Genomic DNA, 15,642 nt, shown 5'->3' with positions numbered 1-15,642 from the left:
GTGGAATGGCTTCATACCCTCTCTGAGTAGAAAAATATGCATAAACTTGGTGTTTCTACAAATAAATCATCTGACTCCTTCCTTTACAATTATCATCCCTACTGACTCTTCCAATTATTTTATTGCTCTTGTGAATTACACAGATGATGCATTATAACCTCATCCTTTTTCTACAGGTATTCTCAGGAAACTGCGTTGTCTCAGCATTAAAACAAAGCACTGCATGTTATGCAATAAAACAGAAGTTTATAATGAAGTTAAAAATTGGGAGCTTTATGAGAAAGTTAAAATTGTCACAGAGAATGGTGCAGTAAGATTTATTGCATTAACACTGTGCTCTAAAATGAAAAGATTAAAGAAAAACAGCAAAGTCTTTTATAAATTGAAAGAAACATAGAGACTATGTCAAAGCTATTTGGCCACAAATTAGACCCATCATTTTTGCTTTGTGGGTCCTGTCTTTCACATTTTTTTTCCTTTACAGGAATGGATACAACAGAATGAGGAGAGAAGCAAACTAGGCCAAAAAAAGTAAAAAAAGGGGGCAGGGGTAGCACATTGCTGAATGAATATAAAGGGATGTGCAGGGAGTACATTTTAGGTATGGTATTAATATAATCTGATATCACTAATCACAGATTATATAAACTGTGCATGAGCATGCATGCACAAAGGGTAGGTCTATAGTGCAATCTGAATACCATCTGTGCAGCACAAGTAGGCATGCCCACATTAGTATTGCTTTGTTAACATGACTAAAAGTCCAGCAATGTGGCCTTCAGCATGGTCTGAACCAGCATGACAGACAGCCCAGATGGCACCTACCCAAAGGCACCCCAAACAAGGTTCTCTTTAGAGTTAGGTCTACAGAAAAGCTTTGCTCCCTTCTCAGTGGGGTTATACAACTGTGACCGTATTTCCCTAAGGGAAAATGAGACACCGAGGCTATGGCTACACAACAGCTATCTGTCGAGAGACGTCACTGTTGAAAGAGATTTCCCAACAAAACTTCTGTCGACAGAGTGTGGCCACACACATAAGGCAATCAGCAGAGCATTCTGCTCTGTCAATAGACCAGCTAGACTGCCTGGCTGCTCTCTCAACAAAACAGGCACCCAGAAGCATAGACAGGGTTGCCCATTGTTCTGGATGCTCTGTGTGTTGGCAGAAGAGCCCCCCTCACCCCCCGCCTGAGCATCCACACTGCTTTTTTATCAACAGACTCTGTCAAGAGCACTGTTATGCCTTGTGACTGAGAGGTAAAACACTGTCGGGGAAAGTGCTGAGTTTTGTCCACAAACTGTCGACAAAAGACATCTTGTGTGTGAATGTTCCACCAGTTTTGTCAACAAAACCAGGGTCTTGTCAGCAAAACTCAGTAGTGTTAACTGTAGCCAGAGAGTGTTTAGCTCAAATGCCCCTCGATACCTTCCCTCACAGGAATGGCCCAAGGGCCCCCTACTCCCTCAACATGTGGGCCTGGCTTCTGTGCTCACCTACACAGGGCCTGCCTCCTGCAGTTAACTGGGGCTGTCATCACTGCTCAGTGGAACCCTGCCCATGCTCGGTCCAAACTTTGCGTCCCCCTACTGTGCCCCTCATTCCTCCACATCCCACCTTTTTGGCAAACAGGATAAATGCCCATTTTTTACCAAAAACTTAGGACTACTGGGACAGGGCTTAAAAAAGGGACTGTTTCAGCCAAAATGGGCCATATGGTCACCCTAATACACTCTACTTAAATTGGTTCACTGTATGTGGGTTCCTGTTTGTGCACACGCATGAAAACACACAGGTGCCAGTAGAAGGATCTCAACAGCTAATGCAAAGAGCACCTTTTCTGTAACATAAGCAGAACAGAAACGGGACTAACGGGGTGCAAGGAAGTCCCAGCACACTGCCAACATCATGTGGCCATAGAATTGTTATCTTGAATGCTTGGTTCTGCCTCCCTCATTTGCCCCATAGACATGAATGAAACAGTTGCAGAGTAAATTTCTACTCAGGAGGACTAAGGATAGCAGTCCTTGTGAAATGCAGCGTCCATAAGAGACTTGCTGAGTACCCTCAATTCCATCCTATGTTTTTCATTTAACATCCTGTGGGGTACAGGGTCAGTTTGCATCTATTTTTTCTAGGTTACTATCATTAGCAGTAAAGAAAACCAACAAAACATCTGATGGAAATAAAGAATCAAACAGGAATTCCTGTCCCTTCAAAAGACTTGAGAAGTATCTACCAAAGAAAGGCAACAAAGTAGATCCTCAGAAGATGTAAATCGAAGCCAATGGAGCTTTATCAATTCACAGGGACCGAATATACTGGCCCATAAAATATAAACATATAAATCACCCTGCCAAAAAGTCCCCAAATGTTTTCTGATTCAAAGCAATGAGTGCTTCCACTGAAACCATTTCATTCTCCAGCGTGTCTGCCAACATAGGTCTTCTAACGTATTCCAGTCTAGAAACATACATGTGGAACACATGTTTGCATGTGTATGTTTCTATTTTCCTCCAGATTTCAAAATAGTTGGCCTTGGTTAACTTAGACTATTGCTAATTAATTGTTGGCTGAAAAAGAAATTCTGAGCAAGGGAACCATTCTGGGAGGATTTAGCGAATGTGAATTATTTAGACCCCTACCGTTCATGTGACAGGATTGTTTTTCTTTTGCAGTAGCCTGCTGCTACAAGAATTAAAACTGTCGGGGCACGCTAAAGCCTGGGCTAGGCCTTAGTAATGAGCTTTAGCAGTCAACAAATGATTTTATACAGCAAATTAAACTGTACATGCATTTGCAGTGGTAAATATTTATAGAATAAAGATATCCAGGTAATGAGAAGGGGCGGGAGGAGAAAAAAGTAACACAAATGTCAATCCTTTAAATTTTCTGTAGGGTGGGATTTTATAGAAAGTTTACTGCCACTGTCTTCTTTCATTGCTTCTTCCTCTGCAAACAGCAACAGAAAATTCTATTTCCACTGTATTTACAGATTTGTGAGGCAGAGATGGTACTTCGGCGGCTGAATTTTGTGTTGGTCAGAATTCTACAAACACATTTCAGGCTGGTACACAGATATGTCTGTCTGCAGTGCATGTGTGTGTGAGCTATTTTTTTGTAAATGTGGACTGCAATTTTTTACATATAAAAAAGTTCAAAATACTTGTGCAATGAGTGTTTATAAGAGAGGTTAATGAAAAAATTGAGTGGAAACAATGATTGGTAAAATGATTTTGCTATAACATACTAAAATTGATACAGTGACAAATCTGAGGAACTCTCCCAGATTGAAGTGACATTAGAGGAGGTTTTGGAGTTAATTGATAAGCTGAATAGTAACAAGTCTCCAGGACCAGACGGTATTCACCCAAGGGTTCTGAAAGAACTCAAATGTGAAATTGCGGAGTTATTAACAGTGGTTTGTAACCTATCCTTTAAATCCGCTTCGGTACCCAATGACTGGAAGACGGCCAATATAACGCCAATATTTAAAAAAGGCTCTAGAGGAGACCCTGGCAATTATAGACCGATAAGTCTAACATCAGTACCAGGCAAATTAGTAGAAACAATAGTAAAGAATAAAAATGCAAGGCACGTAGAAGAGCACAAATTGTTGGGCAAAAGTCAGCATGGTTTCTGCAGAGGGAAGTCGTGTCTAACTAATCTATTAGAATTCTTTGAAGGGGTTAATAAACATGCGGACAAGGGGCACCCAGTGGACATCATATACCTAAATTTCCAGAAAGCCTTTGACACGGTCCCACACCAAAGGCTTTTATGTAAATTAGGCGGTCATGGGATAGGAGGAAAGATCCTTTCATGGATCGGGAATTGGTTAAAAGACAGAAAACAAAGGGTGGGAATAAATGGTAAATTTTCACAATGGAGGTGGGTAACTAGTGGTGTTCCCCAGGGGTCAGTCCTGGGACCGATCCTGTTCAACTTGTTCATCAATGATCTAGAAAATGAGGTAAGAAAGTTTGCAGATGACACCAAGTTGTTCAGGACAGTCAAAACCAAAAGGGATTGTGAAGAACTACAAAAAGATCTCAGCAAACTGAGTGACTGGGCAGCAAAATGGCAAATGAAATTTAATGTGGGTAAGTGTAAGGTAATGCACATTGGAAAAAATAACCCAAATTACACGTACAACATGATGGGGTCAAATTTAGCAACGACAGATCAGGAAAGGGATCTTGGAGTTATAGTGGATAGTTCTCTGAAGACATCCACGCAGTGTGCAGCGGCAGTTAGTAAAGCAAATAAGATGTTAGGAATTATTTAAAAAGGGATAAATAATAAGACAAAAGATATCATACTTCCCCTATATAAAACTATGGTACGCCCACATCTTGAGTACTGCATGCAGATGTGGTCTCCTCACCTCAAAAAAGATATATTGGAATTAGAAAAGTTTCAGAAAAGGGCGACTAAGATGATTAGGGGTTTGGAATGGGTCCCATATGGGGATAGGCTAGAGAGACTGGGACTTTTCAGTCTGGAAAAGAGGCGATTGAAGGGCGATATGATAGAGGTATATAAAATCATGAATGGTGTAGAGAAAGCGAATATAGAAAAATTATTTACCTTTTCCCATAATACAAGAACTAGGGGACACCAAATGAAATTTGATGGATAGTAGGTTCAAAACTAATAAAAGGAAATTTTTCTTCACACAGCGCACAGTCAACCTGTGGAACTCCTTGCCGGAGGAGGCTGTGAAGGCCAGGACTCTATTAGGGTTGAAAAAAGAGCTTGATAAATTTTTGCAGGTTATGTCCATAAATGGCTATTAGCCAGGGGTCAAGTATGGTGCCCTAGCCTTCAGTATAAGGGCAGGAGATGGATGGCAGGAGATAAATCACTTGATCATTGTCTTCTGTTCTCCTTCTCTGGGGCACCTGGCATTGGCCACTGTCGGCAGACGGGATACTGGGCTGGATGGACCTTTGGTCTGACCCAGTATGGCTATTCTTATGTTCTTATGTTCAGTAATAAAGGGTTTACAGAAATTACTGTCTTGGAGCTTGCTGTGACATCATAAGTGAAAAACAATATTCCAAAATATTTGTCCACCTTCCTGTTGCTAATGGCCATGGGGATGCTGGGAAAATTGGCCCCTTCCTTGCTCCAGAGCCAGCTCTCTAGGTAGGGAGCTGGCCAAGGAAGCAGAGCTCTTATGATGTCTTGGGTTTCCCACCATGATCTGCAAGTCCCCACTGCACAGTGCAACAGGCAGAAAGGGAGAGAAACCAGACTTGGGGCTGGTGCTTTCCCATCCTTCACACCCACCCTGCCTATGGCCATGAATTTAGCTCTAGAACATGAACATCCAACACTCTGATGTTGAAACCACTATCAGAGAAAAGAGTTCTAGACTTGTGTTCATAATTATAGATGAAAGCAACAAGTTTCAGCAAGCAATGTGGGTCAGCAAATAGAGAGGTAGGCTTGTGACCCAGCTTCTACTTCCAGGCTTAGTCTCTTCCTCCCCACAAGGACCTTAGCAATCTAATATAAATAGTTTTGGATTCTGATTGTATCTCTCCCTATGTCTTGCTATGACAGCTGCAATCAGCAAAGACATTCAAAGGAATCACCCCTTTTAGAAAGAGGAAGCTGCTTCCAGAAGAATCACCCTTCCATTCTGTAATGTACTTTTCCCTTTTTGCCCATCCCTCCACCAGGCCTGTTAACCTTCCAGTTATGATCCAAGAGTCATCTTTCCTCTAGGGAAGAACTGGGATTTTTTTTTTTTTTTTTAAATCTTGAGAGCTTTTAGTGCCAAGATTAAAATTTTTCCATAAAAAAATTGATTTTTGTCAAAAAGTCCTTTTTGTCAAAGAAATGCTTCTATGGGGAAAAAAAGGGTCCAGCAGCTTTATAAAGAATCCCTGGCACTCTTTTCAAAGTTCAGAGCATTAACCCCAATGTCCTTGTCAAATTCCAACTCCAGGAGCAATCGTTATTTTGCCATTTCAGTTGCATGCATTCTTTTTCTATATGTTCTGACAAAGAAAGTGTGCTCAAAACCCTAAAAAAGTCAAATACAGCAATGAGTTTAATTACATATTTATGTATGTATGCATTAATTAATTTGTAAAGCTTTTAATCATCCAGCTAATAGGCACCCCTCCCATGCTCTGAGCAGCCTTACAACTTCTAATATTTACATCCTCATTAAAAAGTCATCTTAATATTGTGCAGTGTAGATGTATTCTATTAAAAGATGTATTTGACATAGCCCTATAGTGTTCAATAGATTAATATAATATTATAACAGCTCAATCATCAAGAAGCAATGCTGAATTTCCAGATTTATAGCTATAGTTTGAACAAGGAAGTAATTTGCTTTTAGTCAGTATATTAGTATTTTTCTTCTTTTCGCTATAGTTAGTAAGCTTGCAGGTAGCTGGTTGTGTGTGTGTGTGTGTGTGTGTGTGTGTGTGTGTGTGGGTGTGTGGGTGTGGTGGACATATTGAAAGGATGTAAAGAAACCTGGATTCTATTTCTGGCTCTTCTACAGGATTACTGGGTAATCATGAGCCAGTCATATTACTTTTCCATGCCTGATTATCCCAGTTTGTGGTCTCTGTTGTAAAGCATTTGGAGACCCTTGCTGCTATTATTAATTATGATTATTATTTCATGAACATTTCATGTCCAAGTCACATGTATTTGGAATTTCAGTAATTTTGAATAGCAAATTAATTTTTTTCAGGTGCTATATAGTAGAAAAAAATTGAAAAACCCATTGCTACTTCAGGTAATGAAATGTGGGTGTTCTCTGTATTAGAACTACCTTTGAGGCCAGCAAACATCAGTTATTTATTCATTTTTTCAACTCCAAGTGCTGAAATCTGTACTGAAAATCTTAAGGCTTATTTAACATGGACGTTGAAATCACTGCATTTCCTATTGGTGCGTGTCACTGGTCAGTTTTCACTTTATTTATAGCATTTTGGTACAAACTTTGTACTTACCACTTCTGGAAATAAGATGATCAGTGCTGTCATAAGCGGGGGTGACCGAATGTTCCTAAAACACGAATTCACTTTGGTTACTTGCAGCAGAAGCATTGTGGTTTGGGGACACTTTCAGCTGTGCAGTGTAGAGCTAAAGTAGAACCAACCCTGAGACGTGGGCGTCACAACCAGCTCTTCTGTGCTCACTGCAGGCAGCTGACAATCACGCCATAAACTCAGCTACGAATCTCAGCTAAAATCCTGTTCTCAGGGACACAACATGCGCAGAAATCCCACACTATTTCCATGTTCCCTCTCTCTAGCATGGGTCTTGCACTGAGCAACCTTCCCAACAATATTCTAGTTCAAGGCTGCTGCTGAAAATTCAGATCTTATTTGGGATAGCAGTGATTAAATGGCAAACCTGCCAAGTATTCCAAGTTTTACCCTGAGTGTAAAATTTGATGGGAGCACAGTTATATATGGAAAGGAAATTAAGCAACAGAATATCCTCCTTGTAAAATGGTCAGAATGACACATAACATGCTGCAAACAATATGCTATGAAGTGTAGTAAATCCAAACAGCACCCTCAACACTTGTTTGAGGATCAAAATGTGCATTATGGATATACTATTAATGCTTGTTTTTAGCATGAAATCCACCTAACTACAAACATCCCTGGTTGTTGATATTAACTATTTCGTGAAAGAACTGCTATACGGCTGCAGTTTATTTGCATGGCAGAGAATGAAATTTCATGTTTCACCTTCTTCACACCTTTCATTGGTTAGATTGCCTCAGCTCAATTACCAGTTTCTGTTAAAAGACTTCAGCACAGATGTAATTTCATGCAGGTGTTGCCTGATATAATGAGGCCAGATGTTTCCCATGAAATAGGCCTGCCTCATTTGAAATGCATGTGGTGCCATAGCTTGATTTGTATGTCCATTAGTTCAAACTGAATTGGTGTGGAATTATGAAGAAGGTGAAACTTTGTATAAAGGAAACTGGAACCCCACTATTTTTCTTGTCTTTGTCATTGGTTTCCTTCTCTGCACTTAAGCTTTATTTTAAATGACAGTTAAAGATCTCTCACTGCAGTGACTACTTTGATTAGCTCAGCTAGTTGGCCAAAAGTACACAAATGATGAGTGTCTGATGCAAACATACACAGATTGTGCATGAAATAGGCATGGGTGTACTTGCTTAGGCATGACTGCTACATGAAACTGACAGTCACCCATCTTGCATCATCCAAATAGCATCCTCCTCCATGTACCATCTTGCACAGTTACAACAATGGGGTTGGCTCGTTTCATAGGATTTTTAGGATGGGGAGGAGAAAGTCAGGTTGCTGCCCATGGAAATCTTCTCTTTTTGCAAAACCTTGAGACAAGAAATAAAATTGTATTTGTAATGCTACCAGGTGGAACAGAACCTGGAACCTCTGAAGCTGAGTGCAGGACCCTCTAGAGTTTGGAATAAATACCAGCTGGATAGTAAGTAAGGCTGCAGAAGAAACATGATTTCTTTCTGTAAGTGGTTTAAGTACCACTGCATGTCAAAGTGAACCACACCCAGGAGGTGTGTGGTTTATGCTTTTATTTGATCATAAATCCATCAACCTGTGAATTTTCACCATTGTGCCACAGTTCTCAAGCAAGTTGATATCACAGCACAAGAAAATGGGAGGGATCAAACTGTGACAAGAACTGACTAGCGATATGGATTGCTGCAAGAATCACATGACCTGATTGACCAACCAGTGGCTTAGGGCATTTTTAGCTGCAAGGACTGATTTTCTTGTTGCTCTAAAAATGCACACAGAAGTAAATAATATTAAATGACTCATACTGTTATGCAATATAAGAAAAACCAAATGTTCCTGAGAAGTTTAATGGAGCTGAATTATTTGCAGCCCTTCCCTCAAAAGTTGTCTTAGAATCTTTGCATTCTCATCTTTGCATCCACATATTATCAACATTGTTGTCGCCCTAAAGAGCTTCTTAGTCTTACTAGAGTAAAATAGGAATAACTTAAATAAAGGTATATGTGTGTGAAACCAGCTTAGGAGAGACGAGAGCCAAAATTTGTTTAAAAACCTATACATGGTGAAATTCTCTCATCCAGCACCTCGGGACCAGACCAGGACCAGAGGAGAGAATTTGCTGGACTACAGATGTTGCCAGATAAGAGAATTCTGGATTAGAAAGGTTCAGCCTGTACTTAGTTTACCTCCAGAATTTACATCTGCTCTCGCAATATGACAGTGCCTCATGGGAATAGGCGATCTATAAATTCCAGCCTTACGGTGACTAAGATGGCAATGATCAACTGCAGGGAAAATTTAAACAACAGCAACAGCAAATATAAAGTGTAGAACTGGGACTGTAGGGAAGCAGCTTTTCTCAGTGAGGTATTTCCAGTTTTGAGCTCACACAAATGGGTTGGTCTCTAATCATTACATCTGATTTGCATCTTATTTGTCAGAGTAAGTGAATCCCATTGGCAGTTCAAATACCAGAGTGAGTCAAGACTATGTCCCATTTCTCCCCATTGTTCTGTCTAGGGCAATGCTGCACAAATGACATAAAACAAACCATAAGACTCTGAAACTCCTGGAATTGCAAAACTCTGAAGAGTTGAGAGTTACTGGAAAATTCACAAGTAGCAGCTAAAAAGCACTAAAAAGGGCTTGCTGGGCAGATATTACAGAAGCTCAGAATAACCTAGACTTTTATTCTGTTCAAAATGGCTTACTGCTTTTTCAAATTAAAAGATTCCACAGGAGATCAAAATAATTGTAAACCACTCTGACCTCCTCATTGTATGTTTGTGCTCAACTTTATTCCCCAAGGGGAACCTCAGATACTTAGAGTTAAGTACTTGGCTAAGCATTTGCAGGGTGGGTAAAGCGCTAAAGTTATAGAAATTAACATTCTTTAAATTAAAAATAGAAACTTAACATAAGCCAAGAATAATTCTTTAAAATAAATTGTTGGAATGGTTTGTTATGGTTTTTGGGGTGGGGAGCTTAAATGTACATGTCAAACAAAGTATTTGTAAAATAACTAAACACCCGCCACTCTACTGTCTGTCCTCATTATTTCAATTCAGGGACTGGCAGAACAAGACTTAATATTACAATAAAGCAAAACTGGTGTCAGCAAAAAAAAAAAGTTTCGATGACACACTGATATGGAACACTATGATACATGGATAAAAACTATGTGAAAACCAGAAACACATAAGACTGCAATTTAATCTTTTTATTTGAAATATAAATATTGTTACTATCAAGCTTGACAGTATAGAAAATGTGTGCCCTGCAGCCTTCTGACAAAACAAAATTTATATTTAAAACTTCCTGAAATAATGCCTTTCATATGTGGGGTTTTGTCACATTGCAGTGGCTCAGAGCCTACCTTATGGTCCTGCACCTTTAATTATTTTATGCCTAGAAGACACATTTTAAATAGAAGAGGCGGGTTACAAGAGTTTTGACAGCTGGGGATGATTAAAATACTGACAACATGCACTATATAAAATTCCCTGAGGTTTTAGCAGGGCACTCATAGGAAAGTTAGAGATTAGAATCCAGGGGGGAAAAAAAGTGTTTTTACCCACTAGCATGAAATGTTCAGGACATTAGATTGGCTTCTCCCCTACCCCCATTTTCCATATAAACTTTTTAAAAAATATCTCAAGGCCACATACTTGAAAATTGGTCAACAAATTTGATTTACTGGTCTGTTCCTGTTTAACAAATATGTAGCCAGATTTCTTGGCCAGCTGTTTTGTATCATTTTGTGAATGGCAGGAGGGGAGCGCTGGCTATCAAACATAGTTAATGTTGTGGGTGGGGTTCTTTATGAGAGCGGTACTGGCCTAGCTGATATTCTGATGTGCCTGTGTTACTCTTTGTGCAAAATATTTTTGTGGCTACAATAGAGGAAAATATGGGACACTTAGGCAATAATGGTTTGCAAGCATATTCCTAATTTTACGCATCTCACTACCCCACACTAATGTCACATTATTAAAATTGGGCTTAGGGTGTGGGAGGGGCTCTGGCTGGGAGCAGAGGATCAAGGTAGAGGGGGGTTAGGACCTGCTCAAGTGGGAGCAGGGATGAGGGATTTGGGTGGTGGAACAGCTCAGGGTTGGGGCAGAGGGATGAGGTAGAGGGGGGTTAGGGTCCTGCTCAGGTATGGGTGGAGACGAAGGGTTTGGGGAGTGGGAGAGACTAGAGTTCCCCCCTCCCCTCATCTTCCTCTTGATGCCCAGTTGGCTCTTACCATGGCCAGGCTACAGCTCACAGGTCCTGCCCTCCATCTGGAGCTGGGTCAGGGTAAGAGCTGTGTGGGCAGCTGTGGGGAACTGCTGGAGTTGGAGGCCCAGGGCTGCTCTCAGGTCCCTCACCCAAGGCAGGTTGAGGCACCAGGCTCTCTGGCCCAGTCTGGCTTCTGTCTTGGTCAGGGCCCCATGGGGAAGAGGAGTGGCTGGGGCAGGGCCACAGACGAGGTAGGTCCTCCCACTTTTGGGAAAGCTTTGCCACTCCTGGCCCTGGATTAGCATAATTTGTGTGTCAATGGAAGGCGGGATCATGCTCAAGCATGTGTTCCAGCCATGGGCTGACACTGCAGTCTAGACATGCCTTCAGGGTCCTGTGAAGTGTGCACAGTTCATCTAAAATGCAACTGATTCCAAGTTAACTGTATTGACTGTATAGTGTAGTGTTTCCCAAACTTAAAACATTCACAGACCCCTTTCGGGACTTTGGTATTATCAACGTACCCCCTTTCCCAGTGCTGTCCCAGTGCTTATCTCCTCATTTTTAGTTATTTATTTTCTGCCACATAACCCTTGAAGTCCTTTCCCCTACCTCTGGTGGTATGTGTACCATGCTTTGGGAAATGCTGGTATGGTGGATTTAATAATATTGATATCAAGAGCAGGGTAGAGGACAAGAAATGCCTTTTTAAAAAATGGTGCAATGCAAGTTATTGAAGGAGGAGCGAACTTACATAAATAGGAGCCAAAAATAGTTGAAATATTTGATTCAAGAAATGCAAGGACATAATGAGAATTTATCAAGTGTTCCCATTTTATTTGGCTTAGACACAAAATAACTTGTTTAATTAAGTGTTTGTAAATACAAGGCTGGATACATCTTTCTATGGAGGAACACGGATTCCCCCACCTCTATCTGAAAATATGCAAATTTACTAACCTGGGAAATAAACAAAAAAGCAAAACATATCTAGGCATACTTAATCAAAATGTTATTTTAACTCCAAAGAAAACTAACAAAAATAGGCCTATTTGAAAGATTATTTCCACAAACAGCGTCTCGTTCCATGAGCTGCTAAAATTTCAGATTAGAACAAGCAGGCAAAGTGGAATATAATCTGGTTTCTCGTTAAGGAGAAAAAATTGGTTGGTAAAACAACTTATTTTAAAAGAGTAATATATGATTCAGAGCAGGTTATTACAGACCTGAACATAATTTAAAAGAGTAAAATGAGCCATTTGCAGATTCCATTTTTGGAAAATGTGTTCTGGAGAGTGGCTAACTTGCTTCCTGTGATCATTTAGGCTTGAAGAGTCTTGACATCGATGTAGTAAGTGCCTGGTTTTATGGTTCACTTGTTAATAGTCTTATCACTGGACCAATGGAATTCTGGGCAGAAGCAGGAGTGCGTGAAAGACTAGCACCCTTTCTGAAAGATGAATTTATCTGAGTTGAGGTTTCATCCTGTGGAAACCTCTCCCATCGATGTTCTGGGTATATTTTTAGAACAATAATTAGTTAAGGGTGTGCCCTTGGCTTTACTTCAGGAATTCATGAGATTGTAGATAATATGGAAAGATTCATACACAGTCTAAGACATTTGACACAATAAATACAGGCTCCAAATAATTTAGAGGACACTTCTTTCACATTAACAAACATACAAGTACTATACAGTAAGACACTGGAGGTACATTTCCATAGTGCTTTGCAGGGTTTTAGTTGCCTGACTTTTGGTTTGAGTCAATGAAAGTCAAGCAGCTGTAAATGCCATTCAGTTCTTTGAACATTTCCCCTATGTAGTTTTATGAACTCTTGAACTGCTTAGCACTCACCACTAAAGTCGTTATTCTGTTGCTATTGTACTGTTGTAACTTATACATCCAGGCATCTTGGCCAAGATATAGAGCATTTCTATACTTACTAGCTACGTCTACCCTAGAAGCCTCTGTCAACAGCAATGTCTGCCAAAAGAGTTGTATTGACAGAAACTCTTGAGTGCATCTACACACAAAAGCAGATGACCAGAGCAATCCGCTCTGTCAACAAAGAGCAGCCAGGCTACCCTGCCGTCTGTCAACAGAATGGCTGACCAGAAGCTCTGCAAACAGGGCTGCCCAGTGAACCAGAAGCCCTCTCTGTTGACAGAAGTGTCTGGGAAAGGGGGCTTTCAAAGTCCTGGGGAGGGGGAGGTCCTTTGGAAAGTGGCATCTACAGGGGCGGCAAGGGTTTGGAAAGTAACATGTTTGAATTGTGCATGGCTGCCATTATGCAAATAAGGCACTGCATATTCATGGTAGTTCTTCATTAGCATTTGCTGAAATCCTCCATTACTATGACCCTTCCAAAAGGAGGGTGCTAGTGTAGACACAGTCTATGTGCATAGACACTCCCTCAGTTATGTTGATAGAAAGCAGCTATTCTAAGTACAGAGACAGACTATGGTATATGATGATAGCTCTAAGTACAGAGATGTACTATCAAAGGAACCTATGTACCTATGCTACTAGGTACAGCTGCAACCATGTCTGAACTGTGATATACAGCAGTGCCTTCCACTACAGTGGCATATGCCATTATACATCAAGTAAATTTGGAAATGCTTAAGCACCCCTGCTCCCCAAAAATTAACTCGGGGCCTGGAAAAGTTCTCTGTCTTCCATGAAATCACCATGCCCAGGACAGCTTTGCCAAGCTACACCTGACCTCACATATCCCTCTGATCTCATGCTAGCCTAAAATCACAATACTTGTGACCTTGTTTTCAAAAGCATGAAATGCACAGCAGCTCTCATGACCATCCGTGGATGCTCTGCCCATTTGAACATTAGGCCATTGATAAATGAAGAGCCAGTGCCAGGAAACTGGCTGTGCGAAAAACAGGCATCCATGTGCTTTGATTATACCACATACACTACATGGATGTGAACTAAGTCCAGTCAGCAAGCAAGAAAGATCCGAGTGTTCCCTATAAGCTGAGAGTTTGGATGGCCATCCAGGAGAGGTTGATTCAGGTGCCACCCAGCTGATTAGCAGAACATCCACAGTGCTCACAGCCAGCCTCATGTGTTTCTATTGGTGGTGCACATCCTCATGTACCTTCATGCACATAACAACATTTATTCTAGCCCAGATGAAAAAAAATAGAGGGAACACTGGTCTTCGCCCTATTTCCATCTGTTTGTCAACACTGTTTAGTCAGCAGGGTCTGCTCATCTATATGTCATGTTCAGAAAAGAGGTACACATTTCAGCGAGTATCTGTAGGATTGAACACCTGGTGGAGTTGGGAATTGTTTTTTATGATACGATGTAGGCTGGCGGGTTTGTATCAGCATCAGAAATTTGGGAATGTGTATGTTAAAAGAATCATTGCACATTGCAAATTTAAGAATCAGATCATTCCCACTTTGGGAAAATGAATTACTGAAACCAACAGAAGGTGATATGTGTTCAAAAAGACATTACATCAGTGTCTCGTCTGCCTGCTTTTTGTTGTCAAACAAGTGCTCATTAAAGGAAAAAAAACCCAACATAATCTAGTGGCCTTGTTTTCAAACCTTCATTGTTTTATATAGGATATGGGTATTTTATGGCTGCTGCTGTTTCCTACCCAGAACCTATCCAATACAATTGTTCAGTGCATTGGTCTATAAAATGCTTTGTCTATTAAATCAGGCAGTTGTCAAAAGTCAGTGCTTCTTTTAATTAACCTAAGATCCCAATTAGTTTTATATATGTACATACGTGCCTCTCCCACAACATTTAGTTGATTTTGGACTTTCACACTGTAGAACTTTTAGTGCACATGCTGATGGGTTCAGATTTTTTCTCTTACCTCTTTTTTGAACAGGTAGTTACATCTCAATATTTTTGTGTCCATTTGCAAAGGAAGGAGAGAAAGAAAGAGAGAGAGGTGAAATTAAAAAAGAAAAGTGTGCCTAATAGAATTATAGCATGAAATAACACTCTTACTTGGTATTAATAGATTTTCCAAGTCCTTAACAACTGTACCATAACATAAAATAACCCAGTGGCAGTGGCCTGTTAGCCATTTTAGCCAGACTGTTGGTCCATTTATTTTTGCAATGTTTTAATTTCTATAACATGTTCATTACCTGTAATGAAGGGCAACAGCCCATCTTTAACACACCTACTAAAGGAAACATGAAGGGATGTGCATGTAAGCTCATGCAGTTGAGTATTTATGGATGTTTCATAAGAATGGGACTGCACTTACCTGCTCACATGGAAGGGACAGATTCCTGGCACAGAGGTGATTAAATGAGACACAGAAGAGACAGGTCAGACCACACCCATTGGACTGAGAACTTCAAACAAATGTAATTATTTTTGTGTGGAAGACAGATCAAATAAAG

The sequence above is a fragment of the Carettochelys insculpta genome, chromosome 14, assembly GCF_033958435.1.
Source record: "Carettochelys insculpta isolate YL-2023 chromosome 14, ASM3395843v1, whole genome shotgun sequence".
Taxonomy (NCBI): Eukaryota; Metazoa; Chordata; order Testudines; family Carettochelyidae; genus Carettochelys; species Carettochelys insculpta.
This window is presented reverse-complemented; position numbering follows the sequence as displayed.